This window comes from Ictidomys tridecemlineatus, chromosome 15, assembly GCF_052094955.1.
Source record: "Ictidomys tridecemlineatus isolate mIctTri1 chromosome 15, mIctTri1.hap1, whole genome shotgun sequence".
Taxonomy (NCBI): domain Eukaryota; kingdom Metazoa; phylum Chordata; class Mammalia; order Rodentia; family Sciuridae; genus Ictidomys; species Ictidomys tridecemlineatus.
In genome coordinates, this window is record NC_135491.1 from 48,552,475 (window position 1) to 48,560,711 (window position 8,237).

Consider the following 8,237-nt stretch of genomic DNA (forward strand, 5'->3'; position numbering starts at 1 on the left):
AAATAGATTTTATTAGGTAAACATTTCCCACCAATCTTAACCCTTATCAACATATTACTATTCATTGTATTTCACCTACAATTCTTGAATTATTTCTGAGTTTCCACATTGCTCACCTCAGTGGTCTTCCTTCTTTATATGGGTTGGATTTATTCAAGAGCAGTTTTTGAGCACTTGCCATTTACCAAGCTTTGTTTAACAAGCTCTGGAGGATACATGTTCTGAAGATAGTTGTCAAGAGCTAAATATAGTAAGAGTTGATGTTAGTATACAGGCAGTGAGCTGTGGGAGCACAGCAAAAGGAGGGTTGGGGCAATTCCAGAGTAGAAGGTATGTAACACTCCTTCAGTTGCAGGACCACATGTTCCAAATTTGACGGATTATTGTGATTCTTGGATGGTGGTGGGGATAATTTAGATTATCTGGCTAGAGGAAGGGAAAAAAAAAGAGCCAGTAAATCATTGCAAAGAATTTTGCAGTTCAATGTACAAGAGAGTCACTTGGTAAAAACATAGAAATAGTTATTTCTGGAGACCATCTGTGAGTATTTTCTGTGGTTTCTAGTTATCCTTGCAAGAACATGAGACCTAGCCTCAGAGCCTGAATGGGTCTTTCTGTTCTTTACTTCTTAGAAACTGGAGCTGGCAGAGTCTGCGCATACCCTGAGCCCCCTTACACATGGTCAGTGGTATAGGTGAGTACAGTGTTTTATCCACTCAAACTCATGTGGAAAAGATAGAATGCAGAGTTTGTGGTGCACCTGAAGGGCTCTATCCTGAAGAACTCATGCAAGCAGTGAAGCCGGCAAAACCAGGACATGGAACAGGAAATTAGAGTACAGGCAAAATAGCATGGAGTGGGAGCAGTGACCTCTACAGTGACCTTGCCATTATTTCCATGGGCCTGCCAGGGCTGTTTTTCAAAATACTAACTTGATGTAGGATGTGGTTTGATTGGACTGATGGGAAATGAAGGCATAAAGTCCCATTTCACTATTATTTATTAGGCATTAATTTTTTTTAAAGAGAGAGAGAGAGAGAGAATTTTTTAATATTTATTTTTTAGTTCTCCGCGGACACAACATCTTTGTTGGTATGCGGTGCTGAGGATCGAACCGGGGCCGCACGCATGCCAGGCGAGCACGCTACCGTTTGAGCCACATCCTCAGGCCAAGGCATTAATTTTTGAGTGAGTAAATTGTGTAGGAATTTAGTGATGACACAAAAATGGAATGGGAAGCTATGTTGGAGTAAAATTGACTGCATCTTACCAAAATGTTGCCATAAAATGGGAGAGTTTAGATAACACTGGGGAACATGACATAGGGGAAGCTTTTTAAATTCACAGACTTCAGATCTGAGTACAGAGTGTGAGGTTCCTCTAGGGGATGGCTGTAGCAGGCCATTGGGAAGGCAGGTGTGGAATCTGGGATAAATGTCAAGTCTGAAAGTAAAGATGGAAGTGTACTGTATCACAGTGGGGTTGAACTTTCCTCCAGAGAGAATAAAGAGCTAAGTCTTATATAGTAAAGAAAATTGAATTTTAGAGAAAGGAAGAGAAAGTAGTCAGGCAGTCAGAAGAGCACCACCAGAGGGAACAGTGAAATTGAAAGCAAGGGTGAGAGTTTCAGGGTGGGTGGTTTGTAGAAGGGGAATGAATGGGAGAGGGAAAAGGCTAGGTAGCATTTTAGCCTCTAATTTTTGTGGTTTAGTAATGAAAGAAAATAAACAGTACTAATTTTCAAATTATTTTCATTATGATTCTCAGAAGGCTTTACACTTCACAGCAAAACCCTATGCTATGAAACCAGTGTGTTAGAAAACAAAATTCACCCTTACCATTGCCATGTATAAAAAATGTTTTATTATTTTTTTATTCTAATGTAGACTAGCATATTTCACTTTAAAAATTGATAGTGGTGCATTATATCAATTTATGACTAATGATTAGGCAGTTTAAAAGACCCTGTAGGAAAAAATTGATCATGAAAGGATGATCATTAAACCCAAGTGGATTTGGGGATCTAAAGAAGAAGCTTGAAGATGAAGAAAAGAGATGGAGCTGATAGAGCAATGTTTCAAAGGAAGTGGGAGGAGGTAGCATCAGGATGGTTGGGAAGTGTGAGACTTGGAGGCAAGTTCTGGGTGGGAGGATGTGGAAATGGAAGGTAAAGAAGTAGAGAACTTCACCTGGGCAGCCTTTATTTCTTTCAGCAGGAAGGAGGTGACAGGGCCAGGAGAATAGGGAGGTAGGCTTAATTTGGGGTAGAGGACAAGTGGTTATTGCTTAGAAGAACTATCATGGGGATAGTGATCAAAATGGGTGGTAGAATAAAGGGTAGCAGGGAAATAAGTTGATGGCTCAGTCCTGATTTTATGACACCAAACTGCCTAGAAGCAAGAAAAAGGAGGGGTGTGACTCTAAGGCTCTAAGTTGCCTTGATCATTCTTTTTCAGACTCCTGGTCACCAGGCTTACGTTAGTCTTGAATTTCTCCTCTCCCAATATACTCCTTTTTGGATCCCTTACTTGTTAATTCACAGTCCCAGGAGAACTGATTAACCAAGACTTGTTCCAGATCACCTCACTTAATTCTTTTTTTTTTAAGGATAAAATAAGTTTTTATTTATAGTCTTATAGTAAAGGGGGAAGCCTTAACTTGCAAGACAATTCATCGGCAGTATGTACAACATACTTTTTATTTCCATGGAATGGAATCAAACACAGACTGAGACTACAGAGTATACACCAGAGATCAGCAAATGCCAGGAACAGAGTGGGAAAAAGACAAAGAAATGAGGCCTAAACACACAAAACCCTTCACTGGGATCTGTTGACCACAGCCAGAACCAGGGCTGGATCACACAATGGAGACAGGTTCTGGAACAGGAGGAAGTGGGGTGAGGGTGGGGAAAGGGGCCGCACTGGAGTGCGGGTTTAGTACCAGGTAAATTGCTCTTGGAATTTATATTACAAAATCAGTTGGCTCTATTTCTTAGAAATACACACGAAAAGAAAGGAAGAGTTGATCATTACTTTATGAATCTGTCGCTTTGCAATAACCGACATCATCAGAAATAGGGACAATTCACTCAGATTCAAATTTCGGTAGCAGGAAATAAATATCAAAACATCATCACTGGCCCTCAATACAAAACCTCTACCCCACCCAATGAACCCTCCCTGTCCCACCCCCAAATAACCACCCCCTACCACTCTCTGGAGGCTGCCGCTTCACTGCTGCCATCTCCCATACATACCACAAGTGTCACTCGGCCCTCCGTAAGGCTGGCACTGCAGGCTTAAACAGCTGGCTGAGAGAAGCGGGAGTGAAACGTGCCAAGAACTCTGCAAATCTGTCCCCACTTTCCTTTTATACCACAAACTTCTTCAAGGTCTGGTCTTTCAACATATGATAAATAGCTTTTTAGGACACCTCACTTAATTCTAAAACTAAGTTAGTCCAACATTTCATAACAATAGATTGACTTTGGGCTAAAATGTCATCCAAACTTTAGGAACACAAACACCATTTTGTGGGCTGTTGTTTGTCTCCCTTTGGCTAATATGAGAAAGGATACTCTGCAGTCTTTGTGTGTCTTAAACTGGGTTCTTCCCTTTCCGTACAGGTGGAGTGTCTACAAGTAGTTTTGTTGCATGTTTGGGGATCAGACTTTGAAAGTCTGATGACAAGACATAGCAGATGCCTGTAATTCTAGTGGGTCAGGATACTGAGGCACGAGGATCGTGAGTTCAAAGCCAGCCTCATCAACTTAGTGAGGCCCTAATAACTTAGCAAGACCCTGTCTCAAAATAAAAAATTTAAAAAATGGTTGGGGATGTGGCTTAGTGGTTAAATGACCCTGGGTTCAATCCCCAATACTAAAGATTGATCTATCTATCTATCTATCTATCTATCTATCTATCTATCTATCTATCTATCTATCTATCTATCTATCTTTCCATCCATCCATGCAGTACTTACAACCATGCACTACTTCCTCATTTTTTGGATGAACAAATGGAGTTTCAGAAAAGCTAAGTGTTGCCCAAAGTCTCTCAGATAGTAACTAAAGAATCCAGGACTTGATAGTTCTGCACATTTGTTTTTAAAACTTCTTTTCCTTTATATTTTTCATATTTTCTATTGCTATGTCTTCCCATTCACTAACTTTTTATACTATCTTATATGTTCTTAATCCTATCCAGCAAATTTTTCATTGTATCCTAGTTTTTTATCTCTATAAATTTTATTTGGGTCTTTTTTATATATCTTCCAAGTCTCCATTTATATTTTGAATACATGAATTGCAGTTATAATAATTTAAACGCCATCATGACCTAATTCTGTAGTGACTATTTCAGAATGTATCAGGATTCATTTTTAATTTAATTTTTTGATTATGTGTTGCTGGTCCAAGTAGGTAATATTAACTTGAACTGTGTACTCAGTGACAAGACTATGATTACACAATCTTGGAGGATATTTACATGACAACTAAAGAGCTTAAGCAAGGACCACAGACTTCTTTGTTATATTTCTTTGATCATGAGAAGATTTTCTTGTAATTTATCCTTTTATGAGTCCAGGCATCCAGATGTCATATGTCTGTGAGAGACCTCAATTACTACTCCTTGCTTCATTCAGGCCTTCTAGAAGTTATAAGTCAGCTTCTGCAGAGAGAAAAACTTAGAAATCTTCACCACCCACATTTATATTGGTCAAAATACCTGATCAGCTGATTTTAGTTTCTTGTTCATTTTTTGTGTCTGGCTATACTTTCCTGTGAGCTAAGTATTTAAAATAATGTATAACTTATACAAGAGTTATTATATAACTGTAAGTTATAATGTATATTATAACTTATGCCAATTTGTATCATTCCTAAATTTTATTCATACTTTATAAACACCTAACTTTTTTTCTAGACAAACTTTAAAATAATTTTTATAAGTTCTAAAACAAATTAGGGTTTTACTTAATACAATATTGGACTTATATAATAAATCAAGAAATATACCCTTCCTATTGAAAAATTATCATGCCTTTCCATTTTTATTTAATTTTTCTTCATATATGTCTTAAATATTAATTCTTACAATTATTCCTATGTATCTTTTGTTGCTTTGTGAATAAGACCTTGCCTACCCTAGTATATTTCTCCACATAAAAGATGAATGATTTCTACAAACTAGATTCAATTGATCCTTTATTAATAAGTAACTGATTTTTTCTTCATATTGAAACTTTGAACTCCTGGAATGCACTCCAATCAGATTTATTATTTTGCCATAATTTTCAAGAGGAAGAAGCAAGCATAACAATCTTCACTTTGTCATATTAAAACTGAAAGCACAGATAAAGATTTTTAAATGTGAGAAAATTGTCAGTTTTCTCTAATGGTTGGGAAGGAAGGGCTTTCTGAAGGCCTTGGGGCTGTGGGACAAAGGTATAAGAGAAGAAGGAAGAGGTGGTCCTCAGCAGGAGAGAACTGAACAAACATGACTGCATAGAGATGGACTTGCAGAATGCTCCAAGCATGAAGGCCAGCTTAAATTTTTAACTGTTAGGTGTATAATTTTCCATCTTTCCTCATTCCAGTGGTAATACTTAGGATTTGATATTGGGAATTAATTTGAAGGTCCAAGTAAATGTGTTTTAAATCTGATGAAAGTTTATTTCTCTCTTGTATATTATCATATATTATCTGAAGTTAAGTAGTCTAAGGTCAATATAGCATCTCTGTCATTCACAGAGGACATGCCCTCATCCTTCTGGTCCAAGATGCTCACCCTTAACAAATTCCATCTGGTTGGTGAAGATATGAAACAAGGAAGGGCCATGTCCTTGTATTTACAGACATAACATCAGTTTTTCTTCAGTTTATTTGATTGAGTCAGCCATATGGACACACTTTGCTTTCAAGAATGCTGGGGAATAGGTGCTTTTTTGGGGGGGGTTGTCATGTGCTTTACTAGAGACTCTATTATTACATAAGAAGGGAAGAATGGAGGTTGACAGACAGCAGTTTCCACCTCTCTAGACCTACCACAGATATTTGTAACTCAGATTGCATCTGTTCTATCATTCTTAGGAGTATGACTCTTATGGTTATTTAGGGGAACTTATCATATTATCTGTAAAATTAGGTGACTGGTTTATAATCCAACTCTTTAGGGACAGTGTTTTTTTATGTTGTGATTTCCTATTTCTTTTCAACAAGCCTTCACTCCTATCTAAAGGTCTGATTTCTGAGTCTAAGAAGAAGTGAAGACCTGTACCTATTGCCCATAGCAATGTGATCCCCAGTATTGCTCTGCCCAACTATTGGTGACATTTTTCTGTCTGAATGAGAGAAACCATGCAAAGTGCTTATGGTAAAACAGTGAAGATGGGATCAGGGCAAGGTGGAGAAGGGATTCTGACCATGATTACTAACACCATCCCAGGCACAAGACATATCCTAATCTTAGTGGCATAGATGTTCACACAAAATGACTGAGCTGGGTGCAAACTTCATGGATCAGCAAAGCCTTTATTCAGTAGTGGAGTCATGCATCTGCCCACTTTTCTGATGGAAAATGAGCCACTGCCCAAAGCGGGAATCTGTGCTTATACATATTCCACTGAGAGGTGACTTAATTATTGACAGAGCGTGTTAGTTTGGGCACTCAGGAAACAGGTTTGTGAGAATTTGAAATTTGTTTTTACTGGGCAATATTTTTACTTGGGGAAGAATGGAAGGTCTGGAGTCAGCATTCAGTACTTATCCCTTTCTCTCTGGGGTCCCCTTATACATTGTACTGTCTTTGGGAAAGGATTTGTTTCGGGGAAGGATCAAATTTGACTTCCTCCCAGAGACTGCCATTTTAGGCTTGATCGATATCTCCTTCCCAGGGATTGTCCTGTCACTAGGAAAAGACGTATTGGGAAAGAATCAATGTTATCAGTATGTTGGCTTCTTCCTCACTCCCTCTTCTCAGACCACACTATTTGGGGGTTTGTCATTTTCCATATCTTACAATAGAAATAAAGACAGGTTCTACCCAGGTTTTGGGGGCTAGATCTTTTGGGTCATTCAACAACAACAACAACAACAACAACAACAAAAAACACCTATTGTTCCCTTCCTTTGGGCCAGGTTTGGTTTTTATACCTGATGATAATGGTGTTGAACAAGATATAGTCCCTGCTCCTTGTAGCTACCAGAGAAGCAGATGTTGAAGTAAACTATCACCACTAAATGGATAAAAACGTGCCAAGTACTGAGAAGTACAGGGTGCAGTGATGGCATGTAGTGGGCTGCCTACTTTATTCTGGATGGTCAGGGAAGGATTGCTTTCCATGAGAGTCCAGCTGACACTTCCAGTAGTAGTCAAGATGGAAGGTAAGAACAGGAAGGTATTCTAGGTTTAGAGAACAGCAGGGCTTAGCAAGTGGGGCAAAAGTTGAGAGAAGAGAGAACATGGGAGTGATGAAAATGCTGGGAAGGTGAGTGGGGGCCAACACCATCCAGTGCTGCAGCATTGGAGGGAGCAGAATTGGAAGGAAGAAAGGCCTACACTCTTAGGGTTGGGGAGGGAGAATTTTAAGGGTGGTTCAATCCAGCGGATTTTAGAACTTTCCCTCCTCCTCCTCCAAGACATAATTTCATGGGGGATGTATGTTGTTAAATTTGGGGAAGCTGGTGAGGTTATTGCCGGTGTCGTGAACGGGAGCCAGGAGGACCAAATTCTGCAATGCATAGGGCACTCTTGCCTATTGAAATTTTTTTTCAGAATTCAATTGTCTTGCTGGACATTCACGTCAGTGAAAAATCTACATGACAGCATGTAATGCACTGGTCCAGCCCATCTGGTTGCATCTGCAGCTTTACTACAATACAGGTGGTTTTTTTTGTTTTTTGAGAGAGAGAGAGAGAGAGAGGAATATGAATGAATCTCTTAACATTCATTTTTCAGTTTTCGGCAGACATAACATCTTTATTGTATGTGGTGCTGAGGATTGAACCCAGCGCCCCACGACGCATGCCAGGCGAGCGCGTTATCGCTTGAGCCACATCCTCAGCCCCCATACAGGTTCTTGACGCCCCTCCCAGGACCCGGACCCTTAAGGAGTAACCACCCTCGCGGGTCACAATCGAGCTGTCACGGGGAAAGGGGCAATGGCCTGCTCTATGCAGACAGGATTCCAGCGAGGCGGGGCTGGGCGAAAGCACCACCGGGCAGTAGAGGCGG